Genomic DNA, 18,802 nt, shown 5'->3' with positions numbered 1-18,802 from the left:
TCCCTTTTAGGCTTCCAAAAAGCACTCGCAGAAAAGAGAAAAAAAAAAGGGGAAAAACGCGCGATTTCCTCTGTCCTCAATTGCCGGTCTCAGGCACCCGCCCACCAGTCCCGCAGGGAAAAACGTGGGATATTCTTTGTCCTCAGGCGCCGGTCCCAGGCACCCGCTCACCAGTCCCGCCACCCTGCCTCCCTAGCACTGGGGTCCCCGTCCCTTCAAGGCTTCCAAAAAGCGCTCGCCAAAAAGAGAAAAAAAAAAAAAAAAAGGGGAAAAACGTGCGACCTCCTCCGTCCTCAGGCACCGGTCTCAGGCACCCGCCCGCCGGTCCCGCAGGGAGGAACGCGGGATATTCTTTGTTCTCCGGCGCCGTTCCCAGGCACCTGCTCACCGGTCCCGCCACCCTGCCTCCCCAGCAACGGGGGCCTGTCCCTCTAAGGCTTCCAAAAAGCGCTCGCCAAAAAAAAAAAAACCGCTCCGGTTTCTCTCCACCCGCCGGGAGCCGGGGGGAGGGGCGCTCGGGTCCCGCCGGGCCGGGGCTTGTATCTTACCCCCTTTGCAAGGCGCTGGTTCCTTGCAGGTGTGGATGTGGTCTGGATGTTGTCCTGTGTCCTGTGGTCTCTATTTTAGGAAGATTTTTCTTTGTTATATTTTCATAGCTCTATGTGTTTTTGGGAGGAGATTTCCACTGCTCTACTCACACCGCCATCCTGGCTCCGCCCTCTCAGCTGCATTTTTGAGTTACTTTCTCTCATCCTAATTCTGTATCTTTTCATCCTATTTTGGTCTTTCTTTCTCAGTGCCCTCAGGTCACTCTCCAAGCCAGACTTTCCCAGTCTCCCTGGTTTCTTTTCTTCCTCTATTCATAAAATGTCTCATTTCTTGGAAGTACTGCAAGCAGGTTTTCAAGATAACAATAAAAGACATCTAATCAAGTAATTGCTACCAGGAGTTAAACATGCTGTCATTATTTACTGTGTGATTATTAGGTACCATAGTGCTAAGCTCTTCACGTATTTATTTTACTCCTCACTACAGACGCACCATGTAGACATTACTAACTTGTTTTTCCATCTGAGAAACCAAGGTTCCGTGTAGCTAAGTAGCTTTTGCAAGCTCACACAGCTAGTAAATGTAACAGCTGGGGCTTGAATTCAGCCTCTACAGCCTGAACCAGTATAGCTGGGCTGCTGTGGCCCTGTGTTCTTATTCAGGGGTGTGCTGCAGCTGGCTTATGTTGACTGACAAAAGCCAAGTATTTTCAGGAATTTCGAGAGCTGGTTATTTAACATCCATTTTGAAAATTTAAAATATAAAAACTTCCAATTAAGTAAATTAAGCAAGGGTAATAAATTAGGTCACTTTCTAATTGTTTTACCACTATATATGCCCATCAGTTTGTTTACATCTACTGAATGTGTATGATGGAAATACTACATAATGGTGTGCTCCTGTGCAGCTGTCTCTTCCCAGCTCTGCGACTGTGAAACATGTCATGTTGGTGGCTTGAAACAGACATCAAAATAGTATTTACACTACAGAAATTGGCAAAAGTCCCCTCTAAATGTGTTTACATTTTTAAAAAAGTGAGTAAATGGACAGCTGTATAGCCTACACAAAATCCATCTGAAGGTTGAGTGAACGAAGGCCTCTAGTTTTTTACCTCTGCTCTAAAGAAATGCATCTCTAATGGATGGGTCTTAGGCTGTCCTTCCGGAGCACTATCTTGAGTAGGCATGTGACACAACCACACACATGGTCAGTCACGATTGCCTCCAGGGACCACCAATAGCTTGTTGTCCAGACAAAAAAGGATTTACCTTAGCCCTAGCTAGTGGTTGCCTGTTGCCTAAATTGAGAACGCTTTGAGGCCCGACTGAGGTTTCTTGTTGTGCACAGGAGATGCCTGTTTTGGCAGATATAGAGCCACTGCAGTCCCTGCAAGGAGCTGGCTTGGCTCCTGAACTGAAGCACCAGTGAACAGGGAAGAGCAGAGCCAGGGATTTAAGTGCAGTGGCACTTTTTATACATACTGCCTTTGCATCTGTTTTAGACTTTGTTTATTCATTAGTTCTTCTTTATAGGTCAATGGAAAACCAAAGAGAAGAGGATCTTGCAGCTGGTGAAGATAAATATGTGACGGGATGCATGGGTGGTCATTTAATGTTGCTTTCTGGGCTGAAATGAAGCTGGTTTCTTCTGTTGTCTGTAGAAGTAGCAATTATCCTTCTCTCTTTGACTGAAGTAGTTATTTCTGGTCAAAAGCTATTAAGTCTTTTGACTAAGAACATTTTGGGTACCCTGTGGTTGGTTAGCTATGTTTAGATCACTTACTCTGTGATTTTGGACAAATCTTCCAGCCTTTCCATTTCTCTTTTGTTAAACTAGGAATGATAGACTGACTTGTCAATATCTAGATAATAGGAACAAAGGTTTTAAAATTTTTCAGACTCTAGAATATTATTTAAATTCCTCAGTGTAAAACCTTATATTATTGATTGATTGACATAAACAATTTTCCCAATTATTCATTCGTCTTGTGCTTTGGACACTCATATCATAATGCATCCAAAATTTTAGTGCCTGTTCAGTTTAGGAACTATACCCTAGTTTCCTAAATGTGTTTGTGTTCTGATGATCTGTCCCAGTCTAAGATATAATGTATTGTTTGAAATTGTGAACCTTTGGAGTATTTCCCTTTTGTGAATTTCTTAAAAGTCTCTTCACTTCCCCTTAACAGATGAGTTTAATCAGCAAATACAACTTATTGAATACTGTGTGTATGTTCATGGTAATGTCAACATAAATTGCTGTGAGGAAGAGTCTAATGGAATCTTAAACAATTTTCCTGCTGTTGAAACAACCACAAGTTTATATACAATGATCATTAGCCTCCCAAAAGCTGTGCATAATCAGAGTCAAGTAAAGAGACAGATAATAACTATAAATGAAAATAATCTCTCTTCACCATTCACTTAGCCAGCTTTCTGGAATAACTTCAGCTGGCCACTCACTCAGTAAAACACACTCTCACAGCGTGCTGCCTGCCCCCAGCTAGCTGGTTGCCCTGCAGGACACCTGTGTCTGAGTGCCCTGCTGCCCAAAGCATGTGTGTTCTAAGTGGCCCTTGTTATTAAAAATCACATAATTAAATCAATGAAATAAGGGGGCATAATGAGAGGTTTTTTGGTATGAAAATGAAACTGTTTTATGAAGACTTTTAAATAGGAATGGCTAGAAATAATTACTAATGAATGAAGTTTTGCAAGAAAAAAAGATGAGAGGAAAAAAAATCACAAAAATTAAGGAAGATTTTACACTCATGATACTTGGAAGCTTCTTGTTGCTATTTAAATAAACCAAAACTAGAATTACGGAGGATGCAATATATGTTTGTGTGCAGGAATGATGCTATAAAATTCTCATTAGCAGATTCTCAAGCAAAGAAAAATGGCCCTATATCGAAAGTTGGGTGAATTAATGAATAGCTTTTTAAGTTTTATATTGGAATATTTCTGAAACATATGTATCGTTAATATGATTCTTTCCTTAAAGCTTTTTTTTTTGTAGTTGATTGACGAGTCAACTACTGGTCTTGATTTTATCAGATTAGAGGACCTCTACTCTATTGAAAATTTGAGAAAAAGAAGAAATCAGTTGGTTTTGAAATAGTCAGAAGGTTCACCTAAAATGACTGTTAGGATTTTATCACTGTGAAGGAGCAAAGTAACATTCTTAGAGACAAACATATAAATGGTGAGAAAATGTGAAATTCAGAACATGAGAGGTAAAATCTGTGTAGAAGAGTAAGGAGCAGGGAAGAAATGGCTGAGAAGATCTTGGAGGAGCTAAGGGATCTGACTTTAAGAAGTAGGCAATATGAAGCCACAGACTAATTTTGATCAGGACAGTGAAATTATAAGAGAAATATTTTAAGGAGATTTTTCTCGTGACAGTGTACAGGCTGAGGTGAATCCTCAATGGCAAAAAACTTTTTCTTGGGTATTGTTTGCCTGGAGCACTGTGATGAGGAGCATGATGTGAGGCTTGCCTCAGAGAGAATAGTGCTGTTTTCTGTTAGTGGGATCTGACATGGGCAGGAGAAAGGAGGTTGGAGTATCTATGCCTAATATTTATTGGCCCTGGGTCAATAAAGAGAGTGGTAAGTAGTTAAGCCTCTGCAATAGCATGAGAGATAATAAAGGAAGGTATGAAAGACGTGTTTCAAATAAATGCTAATTTGGTTCTATGCATAAAATTATCTTATAAGTGGAATTTTAATTTTGCCTTTGGAGTCAAGCAATATGCTTTGCCTTATTAACATAGGGAAATCATTAGAATATAGTCATAAAGACACAGGATTTAGAGGAAGACAAAATTCTGTTCAAAATACAGACCTGCCATTTGGAGCTAAATAATTTGAGATAAATTTCCCAAACTCCTTGAAAATGTGTTAACTTGCTCATAAGGCTCCAAAATATTAAAATTATCCCAAGTGTTTAAAGCAGTAGTATACTCCTTATCACAAAGTCAATGCCTGGACAATGATATTCATTATTATTTAGAGCATTGCCAGTGAAAATCTGGCTTCAAAAATATTTTACTAATTTTTATCTCATTAAGTACTCCCTTAAAAATAAAAATCTATAAAATTATTGTTCTAATATTTGAGGTTTCCAGCCTCTTAGCCCAAAATTGAAATTGAACTGACTCTATATAAAAAACAAATTAAAATCCACATTTCCATGTCTTTGGAAAAGAGATACCAACATTTGTTTTTCCACAAGCAACTAGAAATTATAAAATGCCACTCTGTCTAGACCAGTGTTTGCACACCATTTATGGAAATAATCAAAGGCTTTGTAAATGAGGGATTATCATGGCTATGTTCATAGTTTGTTCATAATCTGAACTGCAGGATCTTGGTACATCCAAATATGGATTGCAGTATATTTTTCCTCCTATCTCGGCCCAGTGGGCCGTGATTTCTTGGCGAGGCTTGCAGAAACACTGGGCATCCATTCACAGGATTTCCCAGTTTGTTTGTGAGAAGTTGTGATATTCATTTGCAATTAGGTTTTGGCAAACTCTTGGCAGAGAATTTCTTTATAAAAAAGCACAGAGGTCTTCATTTGGCAGAGCTCTTCAATCTGTAGGTTTGTATTTCCTGTCTGCTAGTTTCCTTAAAAAAAATAATGTTGTAGAAACACACACATACCCATTCATTAAGTACTTTGAAGCAGCAGAATGTGATATTTCCAAACAAAACATTGCTTTACCAACATGGTTGATTGTCTCAAACACAGTCTCCATTCTATGGAATTCTACCAACTGACATTTGAGACTGAGAAGCCAGAAAAGTAGGTTTTGGCCAGCTATATTGTTTTTTAGTTGTGGCAGAGAAAGATGTGAACCAATTTTAATTCAAGAGAAATATCATGAATCATCATTTTATATCAGGGTCTCCATACACTGCATGAAGAGATTTAGTCAGGGTCTGAATATCCTAGAACTGATTTTTTTTTTACGCCTTGTTCCTTCCCTACAAAAATTCCCTCTGAATCCACTTGGAAATGGTAAATTTGGTTGTAATGTACAAGCAATAAAGCTGTGATATATTAAACTTGTATATTATTTACAGCAATGACTTGAATCATTATGATCATCATCTCTCTCGCTGTTGATTATTCAAACACAACTAATTCTAAGTCTTCATGCACCTGCTCAAAAAACAACATAAAGGTCTGACGTGTAACTTAAAAAATCAAAATAAAAAATCTGAAATGTGATTGCATAGAATTCAACAGCAGTTAACTGGCTTTAAAAAGGTGTGCATTCCTGGCCTGCAAATCTGAGAAACTTTATCCCTTTATGATGTGAATTGAAGGAAACACCAACAGTGGATGTTCCATCTTAAATGCTCTGCCCCCAGCTTTTCAAAGGGCACAGAAAGAGCACCCAGCAAAGATGCCTTGTCAAAGTGATTTAAAAGGAGGCAAGAAAGTTGCTAGAGGGGAATTCATACTCCAGATCAAGAAAACAGTTTTAAGTAGCCTTCTCTGGTGGCCTGTGTCGAGACATACAACAGCCCTGACTACTTTTTTTCCAAGAGGTTAAATTTCAAAAAGAGGAAACAACAGCAAACAGGCTGCCAATTTACTCAACAACGTCACACTGGCTGGAGGCCTGTTCAAAGTGAAACCACTGATTTACAGATTCCTAGGTCCAACATACTCTTAAATGTTAACACTTCTTAGGAAACTTTAGAGTTTGTGTGTCACATTTATGACGCCTGGATAGACACGGACCTGTCCAAACACACTGTCTAAACTCTTTACCCTGTAATTCAGTCCCACCGGGAGAAGCCACTGTCAACTCAGCCTTTGATGCCAGGAGCAGCCCCTGGTGCCAAAGGACAGACTGGTGTCTGTGCTCCATGCATTTCTGTATGGTGTAGGTTGGAGGGGCATGTTTACAGCACGAGTCCTAAGTGATAATCGGAGCAGATATAATATTATGTTTCCTTTTTATCAGGCACTAAGAGCTAGTTTGGGAAGGCGAGCTGGCTAGACCATAATTCAATTTCCCTGGGATCCTTTCCACAAGTGGAGAACTAATAGCTATCTGGCAGTGGAAACAACAGGGAAATCACCTCAGAATGTTGAAGAAGAGGATAGGGGAGGAGTCCTGATCAGAAGGTGTGTTTGGAGAGGAAGGAGGTAAACAGAAATACAAGTCAGTGTCTCGCAACATTTAGAGAGGTGTAGCAGGCTTTAAATATCCCTCCTACCCCAGGCAGTGCTTCCTTCCAGAAAGCAGAAATTTCTCCAGCTTATTCAGCTGTAAACAGGTTCCAAGGATCCAGTCACAAAATAAGTTTAAAGTAGGTCTGCTGAAGGTTTCAGGACTGGATATATGAAACCATTAAATGTATTTTTAAGGGGAGAAATAAGAATTCTGAAATGTATAATTATCCTGAAAGTTAGATGGAAAGGCACTTAAGTTGTCATATAAAAATATGTACACAAACATATAGAAAAGCTTAAGACAGTACACTAAAAACTGCATGCTATTATTGTACTGTATGCATTCATTTTTTTATATTTATGTTAATTCATCTATTATCTACCTGTATATCTACCTAGCTGTCTATCTAGCTATTCTTGGAAAAACAAAAGCCTTAAGAACAATATATTAGCTGAAATAATAGTTTTAATCATAACTACAGTCTGAAGTTTCTATGATCAATAGATGCTTTCTAATAAATCTCTGTTGTTCATCCAGTAGTAGAAAAATACAATAGTGATACAGCACAAGTCAACAACTTAATTTTTACTATGGTATGTCCAACTTCTGTTGGTAGTAAAGTTCCAAGACTGATTGTTCCTTACCTGCTGGTATCCACGCTGAGCACTTTACATATATTATGTCATTTAATCCTTATCAGGATCCTAATAAGGCAGAGCCCATTATTATCCCCATTTTCAGCCTCAAGTCTGAGGCTCCAAGAAACAACTTGGCCAAGGCCCAGTAAAAATAATTATACATGATGTTTCAGAGGTAAATGATTTGACTCTAGATTCATCTAAATCAGTTCTATAATTAATGATGCCATGAAAGATGCCTTTTGTATTGTCTAAGGAATGGGTTTTAGAGGAGTTGATTAAGATTAGGAAAAAACAAAACTGAGAAGGCAGCCTACAGAACGGTTCCTGGGCTTTGGGGAACTGATGGCCTGGGTTTGTCTTCTGTCTCTACCACTGCCTAGCTGCGTGATCTTCTGCAATTTATTGAGATACCAGAAAGCGACTATGTTATAATTTAGTCTTGCTAAATGAATGCATAATTCTAACATTGCTTTAATTAATTTCTTGCGTTCTTTATGTAGGTGATGGCTATAACTAATTCTAGAACTAGCTTTTTTGTCCAGAAATACACAGAGCTCGAAATCTATTTTTTCACATCTTTCATGACAAGCAGATAATTTTTTTTACATATAAAGCCATATTTTCAAGCTATTGTACCATGACACCAAAAAGTATGCACCAGAAATACTTAGGTTATTGTGCACAGCTAGATATATTTCCTTATTGTTATTAGGTTACAACAAGGGAAAGCAGCTTCCAAGAAAATGACTCTTGAAAGATGGCTTAAGTTTTAAACACTAGTATTCACCAGCACTAATCAAATCACAGTGGCCCTGAAACTAAGCTTTTCGTTACTTCTTATGCATTGTATATTCAATTTAATCAAATGTCACCTTGTGTATAATTTTTTATTTAAAGAATTGCCATTCCCATTTCATTAATCCCATAAAGAATTCCAAAAAATGTTATTTTAAAAATACCTATTTATACTGAAGTAATAAATCCGGCATATTTTGTTCTTTACCACAGCGTAACAATGTGGACCTCACCATCAAGTAACAATGTGTTGCCTTAGTTATTTCAACATACATGGTTCTGTTTAACAGATGAGGCGTGGGAGTCTGCATGTTTAACAAATGTCCAAGGTGATCCTCAAGCCTACCAAGAATTAAAATCTGATGGTTCAGGGTAGGATTTCTGTTGTTTGGAGGATGCATCTGTAAGTTTTTTTCCCAATCTTCCCTCCCAGTTTCTTACTGTTTTCTTATAGAATCTGCCATTAGCCTGTGCCTAAGGATCTGAGTCCTGCAGTTCCAACTATTGTCTATGGTTAATTGGAACGAGATGGACCCCTGAACCAAAATGCGTCCATGAGCCGCTCTCTCTGGTGAATTGCTGTTCAGATGCAGAGACTGGCAGCCTCTGCTGGGTACTGAGACGCAACAGAAAGCGGGTACATTCACTTGATTAAAAACTAATTTTCTAGCCCCAAAGGTGAAATTAAACTATGTATTTACATGGATGATAGATAGAGATAGCAATACACTGTTAGATATAGAGCTAGAGATATCTTTACAGAAAACACACTGACATGGTCTGAATAAAAAAAAAAAGGAAATTTAATACCACTTCCTATGTCCCAAAAGCAAGTGTGAAAAAAGGGGGAAATTCCTAACCAAATAGGGATAAAGACTAGTTTCATACCTTCCCCGGCTAAGTATAGTATGTTAAAATGGATATATTATTTAGACTCAATATAGATGGTACTGTTCACATTTAAGGCTGACAGGCATCAACTACATTAGCAGACTGTTGGTGGCCTAGGGCAGAAAGCTTGCTACAAGGTGACAGGTGGAAGGGGAGAAGTACAGTTTCCCCAAAACAACTTTTATAGAGTATTTCAGGACAGGGACGGTTATGTCTGGCCCATAAGGAAAGAAAAACTGAGAACGCCGTCCGCGAAAAGAAGGAATTAAGCCCAGGTGGAGGGAGAAACTTATACCGCCCTTGGTTATGTAAAATAGCGTTGATTCCTGCTAATAAATCCCTTCCCTCAAATTTTCTCGATTTTTTTCTTTCTCCCTCCCCCCGCTTTTTTTTTTACTTCGTAGAGTGTGTACAGTTTTCTATATTTTGCAATAAAATAATTTCTGACCAAGATATCCCTAGTAGACAAAAAATTAGCACTCTTTGAGTATAGAATTTACAAGGTACCTTGGCTGTTCAGTTCAGTGATGCCTGAAATTCTGTATTAGATTTTCTACTGTTTTCATGTCATTTTAAATTTCATGTCATTTGTTTTATTTTCATTCAATCAAATGTAATATTTCTGAGAATAATAATAGCTCCTGAGGGTCCATAAATCATCTATGCTCTCAGGATTTTCTCAGAACTTTCCCTGTGAACAGGTTTTGATTCAGAAAAAAAAAAAGACTGGTGTGGGAAAGAGGGTTTAAGCCGGCACCTCTGTAATTACTGCCAGCTTCCTCGGATGCTATTCCCGCTACTCCAGTCCTCACAACGATGGGAGAATGGTCATTCGGAGAGCCTCTTTTTAGTACATCCTAGCTGGCGGGTACTAGATTAATCATTTAATATACATTAGGCAGTGATTTCTCACCATAACCCAATGATGTTGGCTTTGTTATCAACATTCTACAGATAAGACTTGGAGAATCAGAGAAGTAGAGAATGTAGCTTAAAAAGTGTTAAAATCAGAACCAGTTTTGTCTGTTTGACTCAACATCTGTGTTTTTAACCATGGATATGACAAAAAAGGAGGGGGTGGCTTGAGAAGTGGATTTGACTGAAAAAATAAAAGTTGGGACTGCATATGACAACATTTATGCAATTTAACGTTTTGCCTAGGGCTCTCTTCGATAAGAAATTACTTACTGTTTAACATTTAAAGCCTAAAACAATATGACTACATATTCACTGTGCAGAGACCATCTTATTTATAGATATGGGCAATGTCACATTTACCAAAATCCATCATTCCTGAGTTCAGGTTTCCAATAACTCTCTGTAAATAGTCACTAGAAGACACAGTTTTGAAAATTTTTGCTCACAAGAATGTTCATGCTAATAGCGTGTAGATAAGCACTAAAATGAATAAGAAGAATTTAATCAAAAAGTGCTTAAGAGGAAGAAATTTTATTTAAACTGTTAGGTGTATGTAATTTGTAACTTAAAAAAATCAACATCAACTGCCTATCCTATAATTTAAACTGAGAGATACTATCTCTTTAACCAAGTTGTGTAGGAATATATCCATCAATGGTGAAAACTCCAGTTGAAGACACTTAGTTCTATATAGTGAGAAATTTCTCTAATGTTGCAATTTGAAAATTCATCCCGTGTCTTATGGTAGGATTATATGCTCTTTTAATTTACCACTCCTAATACATCGATTAAAAATAAAGTGGTCCATGTTTGATAAATACACTGTGAAGTGGCAGTCTCATGCATGAAGACCTTTTAAGAATGAGAATAAAATTACTTTTCTTATAAAAATACCAGGTAGAAAGAGAAACTTGATGAAGTCAAGTTCTGTATTTTAGGAAATGTGATTGGGTTCATTAGCACAGCTTAACCCATTACATTATAAAATATGAGCATTTAGAGAAGTTGTTTCCAAACTCTAGTTAGAAAATGAATGAATGAATAAAAACTTGGTGATTCCTTTGATAAGTTGACACCTACACACATCATGTGACCCATCTGGTCAGGGAATAATCTATACTGCAATTCTACAGAATGATCCAATGGTCTGTGCTAGATTATAGTCTTTTCACTATTTTATTTCTTACTTCTGAGATTCCAGTTTTAAACCGAAGAGAAACACTGTAGTAGAGTTTCCTTGATCTCGGTCTGCACACACTTAATAGAACAAAATGGGAATTTTCAATTGTTGAGTTTCTGTCCGAAATATAGATTTTCTGACTGGATAGCATACAACAAAAGTAGGCTGTTAGCATGTTAGACTGGTTAAACTTCCATATTAATCCAATTGACTGGATAATTATGCAGTATTTAGTAAGTTCTGGCTGACAAGTTCTGGCAACCTGCCTACAAAGATTGGAGTCCACACCACTAATGGAATAGTAAGGATTTAAAAATAATTACATACAAACATTCATTTTGTGGACATGATTTTTCATCTTACAAATAGTGGTTCTGCTTCCTTGATTAAATAGTGCTTAATTAATTGAGCACCGTGTGAAAAATGGGTTATATTTACAAAAGTCTACTTACCCAGAACTTGTAAGGAATACAACTATTGAAATTTATTTGTGTTCTTTCTTATAAAAGTGTTTAAATTAACCATATTATACAAACAAGATGGAGACATAATGCCCTTCAGGTAATATAGAGACTCTCAGAAGATTTGGGTCTGACCCCACCTTTAGGCGCTAAGGACCTTGGAGTGTGAGAAAATAAACAGTGCTTTACTATAATCTCTAACATTACCGAAGAAAATAAACCCAAACTGTAATGTAAAACCAGGTAATGAGCCTTGCACACTGACACAATTATTCCTGCCTTAGAATTCAAAAAGAAAAGGAATGGCTCCAGGCAAGTCCCTCCCTCATAGCTCCTGGATTGGTTTACCCTAGAAGATGACATGTTAGCACTCACCACCTAGGCTATTTGTCGTGTTTGAAATCCAAGCCCAAGAGAAGAAGGGGGAGGGAGAGCACCTCACACTTCCCAGTCCCACCTCGGTAAACGCCACTTCTGTGCTTCCATTTTCCTGATGGAGAACAGTTCTTCTCCAGTGTTTGAAACTGTTCCTCACAGAGCGGTGGCCGCTTTGGTTTAGCAGAATAAATATGCTTCAGACAGCGGCACGCCGGTACTCACACAGGAGATAGGAAGCCACGCATCCTGTGCAGGCCAGTCCTGGCTTTGTTCTCTATCGTCCACAGGAATGCTGCAAAAATCAGAGCTGCTTGCAAGTCCACATACTTTGCTGATTCTTTGTGTGTATGTGCATGTTGACAAAAAGTTTATTATGCAATGTTAGAATATACACAAAATGCAATACTACAAAGAAAACCAATTTAAGAAATAAAATTCTATTCAATTCATTGACGGTTCTGTATAGACTCTTCCCCACTGCCTCTACTTGCTCACTTACCTCATTCAGCTGTCTGCAGTGGCTAAAAGTTCTCTTGACGTATTTATCTTAGAATGATTAATTTTATAGTAAACTAAATAAAAAGAGAGAATTTTGGTCAAACTAAAAAATATATTTCTATAGAGAGTAACATGGTAGCTTTGTTAACAGTTGTAAATAAAATTCAAAATGGTCTTATTTTGGAGATACTATCTTATTATAAATATAATTCCCCTCATCTCACATCATTCAGTTATTCTCTTGGTCAAAGTTGTAATTTTAGCACCTGTTGAACACCAAAAATCATACGAAGATTTTTAAGAAGGAAGGAAATTAGCAAAGGAAAAAAAATCTTATTTCTGAAATGATCTGACCAATATAAAAGATACAATGGAATAATCTAGAACTGGAGGAACTCAAACAGAAAAAAAACATTTTTAATAAAAAATTGTAAAGTTATCTAGAGAAAGATAGGAATAGAAAGCAAGAAATGAGGGCTAAAATCTAATTGTTAAGGGACAGTTCTGGTGAGTACTAACATTTAAACAGTAACAGAGATTATTAGAACTGTTCAGTTTATTTTAACAGCACTCTTCCAGAAGTTTTGATAAAAATAGGTAATGAAACAAAAGAAAATTCAAAGTAAGTGTTTGGCAACATTTTTTAGAACTTATAAGGCAATTTCTTTCCAACCTTCATTTACCTTTTCTCATGAAATAGTCAAAGAACAGCCTAAGAGTTGTTGAAATCATTTATCATTTTTCCCCCATTGGAAAAACAATGTTATTTTAGAAATGTGGTGAATTTCTACTCATTAGAGCTGGAAAAATCATAATTTTCCATCTGGGTTCTCCCTTTTAATAAAACACTCCATAAAGAGTGAAAGTATGTATATGAATACACCCCATTTTATTTATTTTTAATTTTTTTAATGCATCCCATTTTAAATATTTCATCCAAGTATTTCCAAACAAGTAATCTAAAAGCAGGTATTTCCATTCCAAAGAGCATTCAATTGAAATGGGGAAGTTTCCTTAATTATTAAAGATACGTATATAGCTTGATTTCAGTTTAATGAAAATACTGTTCAGATGTTCCTAAAACTGAATTTTAGGAGCATTCTCTTTACTTTCATCTTTTTTATTTGATAGGTTATCTGCATATATTTTAAAATGCATTCTGGATTCAAGGTGTTGTTCAAGGCCTGTAAGCCTTCCAATGTTTCACTGTTTTATTTGTATCTATTTCCAGGCACATTTATAAAGGAATCATAATCCTGAAAGTTTATTGCTCTAAGAGCCTAACAAAATGGACCTTTTTAGTGCTCAAGTAAGAAGTAATACTGGCAGATACTGTGCCTCTGGACAGGGGAAACATAGGACTTGCTCTGATATTCCTGTAAAAACAATGAATTTCAACAGTGATGTAGGTCTTGTCAACCATTACTTACTCACAAAATAAATTATTTCTGTCTAAGTCAAATGAGCAGCTCACTTTTATAGAAACAGAAAGGTCATCAGCATGCATGCTTTGGAAAACTTGTTCAAATAAAATCTAGGCATAAATTCCTTGCCTTTTCAGGAACAGCTGTTTTTTGGGTGTGGGATGGAGAAGGTGGTGGGCATATGTAATACTAATTAAGAAGGAATTTAGCTTGATTTATAGCTCTTGGAGAAACTAACCCAAGCAGTTGGCTCTGAGGACTTGAATTCCCAGGATTTTTCTAAGTTTCAGTTTTTTTGTAGATATTTGGAATATATATTAAAATAGGGAATAAGGCTGTCATTAGATAATATGAGACAGGGGGAAAGTGAGTGCAAATTAAAGAAAAGTGATCTATCCTAGAATATAGAATATTTTCCTTGGGATTCTGAAGTTCTAAAGTTGACTTAGAGCAAATACAGCTGCAGGTCAGAACTAAAACCAGGTGTGGAAGGCAGAAGTCTCCTGGGGGGCCCTCAGGATTCCCAGACCCTCATCTGCATATTCAAAGAGTCTGAAGGTCAGAGATGTTCTCTTCTGCTGGCCTTGAAGAAGCAAGTCCACGAGTTTTATGGCTGCAAGGAAATGGATTCTGGCATTACCACATCAGCTTGAAAGCTTGAGCTTCTCAGGAAATTGCAGCCCTGGAAACGCGATGACTGTGGCCTTGAAAGACCCTGAGCAGAGGCCCCATCTCCGCGATGCTCAGACTCCAGACCCATGGAAACTGTGAGATAATAAGATGGTGGTTTCAAGCTGACACGTTTACACTTATTATGTAGAAATAGCAAACTAATTCTGCAGGGGAGAATGGCCATGTTCATAAACAATATATCCGTTTCACAGAAATTTTCAATTGGCAATTAGTCTGGAAACAATGATCTTGCTATTCAAAGGGTAGTAAGTTGAGAATTGGCTGGAAGTAACCTCAGGCCATAGTAACATTAGAAGTAACCTCTAGGCATATCTTGTAGAGTGGAGTAAAATCAAAGTTAGGATTTTTGGTTTTTAAAAATGTCTCAATTGTTCAAAGAATCATGTCAAAATGTTAAAGTAGGAAAGGAATTTGGCTTAAATTTTCCAGATAATCACTCTTCCTTTATTTTGTTTTCTTTATCTACGTTTATTTTTTTAAGCAGGATAATACATGTACATGATTTAAGAAGCCAGCCAGTTGTAGATGTTTTCTGTTGACCTGCTGTTGTGAAAGTTAAAAATTTACTTCTCCTTCATTGCTATTCCTCACCCCAACATAAAAAGCAAATACACTTACCTTCTCTACTGTTTTAATTAAAGCAAAACTGTTATTACAATGAAAACATTAGTCACTAATGTGATATTTAATGATATTGACTATGATCATACATTTTTTACAACCTGGTTTACATGGGATTAAGCATTTCCTCATTTTCTTTCTTTCCTTCTTTTTTACCTATCAATTGCTAATTTGTCCTGAAACTTTTCGCCAAAAATGTACGAAGCATCCCAACGCATCCATAATTCCATTCGGAGCCCTCCAACTTCTTTCTCCAGTCTGAACTGGTTTCTCTACCAGCCTGCAAGGCAGCTGTTATCCTGGGACTTCTCTTTATCAATATCATGGGAACTTTTTTCACTTCTCTGTTTCTGAACCTCTGCTTCATGAAGCTTCTAGCTTCCTCTTTCTTGGCATATTCCCTCATGCTGCTGAAGCACATCCTCCAATAGCCTCTGAAGATACGGCATATGAGAAATACTTTTTTAAGGCCTTGCAATTAAAAAAATTATTTTCTACCTGCAACTAACAATATATATACTTTCTATCCACATGTTTGTTGTTTGTTAAATTTGCTTGGAATAGATTTACAGGCTGGAAATAATATTCTCTCATACATTTAAAGGAATGGGCCCATTATTTTCTACTTTCTAATGTTGCTTTCTGATTCGCAGTCTTTTCAGGTGACTTCTCCTATGCCAGTTGCTTTTAGAAACTTCTATTCCCAGCATGCTGTCGTTTTATATGCATGTGCTTTCATTGAATATCTTAAAATGCATTTTTATGTGAATCTGTGACTCTACCAGTCTGAAAGTTCAATCATTTTCATTCTAGGAAATAGTCAAGTATTTTTTGTTTGATAATTTTCCCATTTTGCTTTGTCCCTTTCTTCCTTTATAGAACTTATTCATCAATTAGACTTTATCCTAAACCTTTTTTAACTTGGTTCTCTTATTTTCCTTTTTTTATGTTGTCATACTTTCTGAGATTTGCCCTCAACTTTATATTTCAAGTTTCCTGGTAACGTATTTTTAATAAAAATATCTTGTGTTTTTTCTGTGTTTGGTCCTTTTCACAACTTACTGCTCTTGTTTTATGGATGTAAGACCTACAGCACTGAGATGCTTTTAAGATTACGATGCTGATCAGAAACTCTGGTATTCACATGGTTTAAGGTAGCTGGAGACTTTACCATAGGCTGAGCTTGTGGGGACCAGACCATTATTGGGAGATCCCCAACTGTTAGCATCACTAATTCCCCACACCCGTTAAAGAAGTTTCTTCAGACTTTAGTCCCCCAATCTCATACCTGGTTGCAGCATCTTGGAAGTCCAGCGGGAGCTGGGTTATGGGAGAGTGATCACCTGACTGGATGTAGTAGTTGAGGGGAATCTAAGGACCCAATTTTTCTTTTATAGCCATTCTTACAACTTTCAGCCCCACTTTGCCCTTCTGATTTCACAGGCAACTGAGGTCTCAAATCCATAAGCCTTTCCAGGGATTTCTGCAATAAATAACTTTTTTGGTAGTAGAGAAGGTAGACATTCCCCAACAGAAGGCTTCTCTTATTTTCTTCAGTCTACTGGGTTGGTTGCCACTTAATTATCTGCTTCCTTGCTTCAGAGTTCGTACTGGTAACTCCCATCTGATGTCTTCTCCTTTCTGATGGCCTTTTCCTTTATGGATTTGGTGTGCTGGTAAGTGGTTCTCTGAGAGAAAAAGAAAACCAAAAATAGAGAAAGCTCTGCTTTGGAGCATTTGCTAATTTCAGTGGTGTGTACTCCCACAATGACTGTTTTCAAGATACCGATAGTTTCAAAGTGGCTTGCAAGAGTCCTGAATATTAAACAATCGTGTCTTAGTGCCAGGTAAGGGCTGGCTCCAGCCCGACACCGTTTATGCCTTTTTAAAAGCGTTATTGTATTTCAGGCAGGGCTTTGGGAGAGGATTGAGATAAAGTTAGAAATTCACCCCATCAAATTAGAAGTCTTAATTTCTTATTTAGCTATTTTTTGTACACATAGACAGGCTGACTATAAAAAATATTCACATGAATGGGATAAATATAAACAGTTAAAATTATCTGGAATATATGGGTCAGGCTCTGCCTTGAACAAATGATGAATTTGCTTGTTCTTCATTCAGCCTCACTGCCCTAAGCTTCGTTAAGTTAACAGGATTTCTTGCCTCTCATTCCCTCTCTCCCATGCGTATATAAACACATCTATTAAAATGACTTCAAGATTTAAAAGAAACAAAGTTCACTTCCTTTGAACATAAGCTTAAGCTACAAAACTTTTCTAGGGAGGATGTATTTTAAAATACTGAGGAATATTTAGGGATTCATTAGGCATCATTAATCTACATCTTGGAGGTGTGGTACAGATAAACTTAGGTATTGAAATAATATGTGCTTTCACATCAGTCACTGCTTGGTTACTCAGAGATGTAAATTAGGGAGATCTCTAACTTGTAAAAGTTAGCTCATCCTTTCTATTTGGACTGCAATATCTAACACCAGTTTCATTTCTAAGGAATCTTAAGGCAAAACCTGAAGGCCACATGAAACTGTGACTGCTAGTCAGTGACACCACTTCACGTAGAAGCCAAGGTTTTTCCCTGGATGGCCTCACTGAAATAATCATCTGCAATGTGTAATCTGCAGTGTGAAAATGTTAAGAATCATAGCACAGAGGCTAATGTATTTAGGGAAATAGTATAGTGAGCAAATTAAACTTGTACTCCTTTTAGGGAGGTAAACTTTGTCACAAACCTACAGAATTCATAAGGAAGTTCTGAAAGGGTCATACACTCCCCAAATTCACAATGAAAGCAACCTTAGATACCATCTTTTGCATTCAAATATAGATAAGGAAACTGAGGCCTAAAGTGGTAAAGCCAGTGGTCAAATGATGACCAAGGAAGACTCAGCATTTCTACTCCACACCCAGAAATCTCCCATCTAAAGATTTCTGTCATCCCCCAAAAATCTCCCCCAGGATCCAGAGAAAATAAAACTAGGAAATTTGCATTTCACAAACTTCTCATAGGTCAAGGATGTGTTTAGCATACATTGCTGCAGTGTTCTGCTTGTGTGAAGTAACTAGAATCCATGGTTTTGAGGGCCATTGACTTGTTTTTGTTTATACCATGACTTCTGTCACTGCTCATCACAGGACCTCATGTGAGTCATGTGAGTAAGCAATGTTGTCTTTGGCTGGCTTCTATCCTGTGTCTAAAATACAGACAGTGTGACCAAAGCCATGTTCTGAAAACCCAGCCATGCTGGAGGCTAAACAAAAGTGATGATTTTGGTAACTTCTCTCATTTTTATATAAAAATACTCCCAACTCTTTAAAAAATATATAATTTCTTTTCTCCTCCAGCCAAATGTTTGAAGTGGAACCAATGTTGGACATGAGCCATATCTTGGCATTCGTTGTTATGTGTAGTATGTTTGGAAAATCTGCTTTGGGTTATTTTGCGTGATGTCATATCACATGAAACAGTCTTAAAATGTAGCTACTCATGAGAGAAGTAACAAACCATACACATGGCTAAAGTTAATTTCTGAAAGTT

This window comes from Manis javanica, chromosome 7 (genome assembly GCF_040802235.1).
Source record: "Manis javanica isolate MJ-LG chromosome 7, MJ_LKY, whole genome shotgun sequence".
In the NCBI taxonomy this organism is placed as follows: Eukaryota; Metazoa; Chordata; class Mammalia; order Pholidota; family Manidae; genus Manis; species Manis javanica.
Note: the sequence above shows the minus strand (reverse complement) of the source record.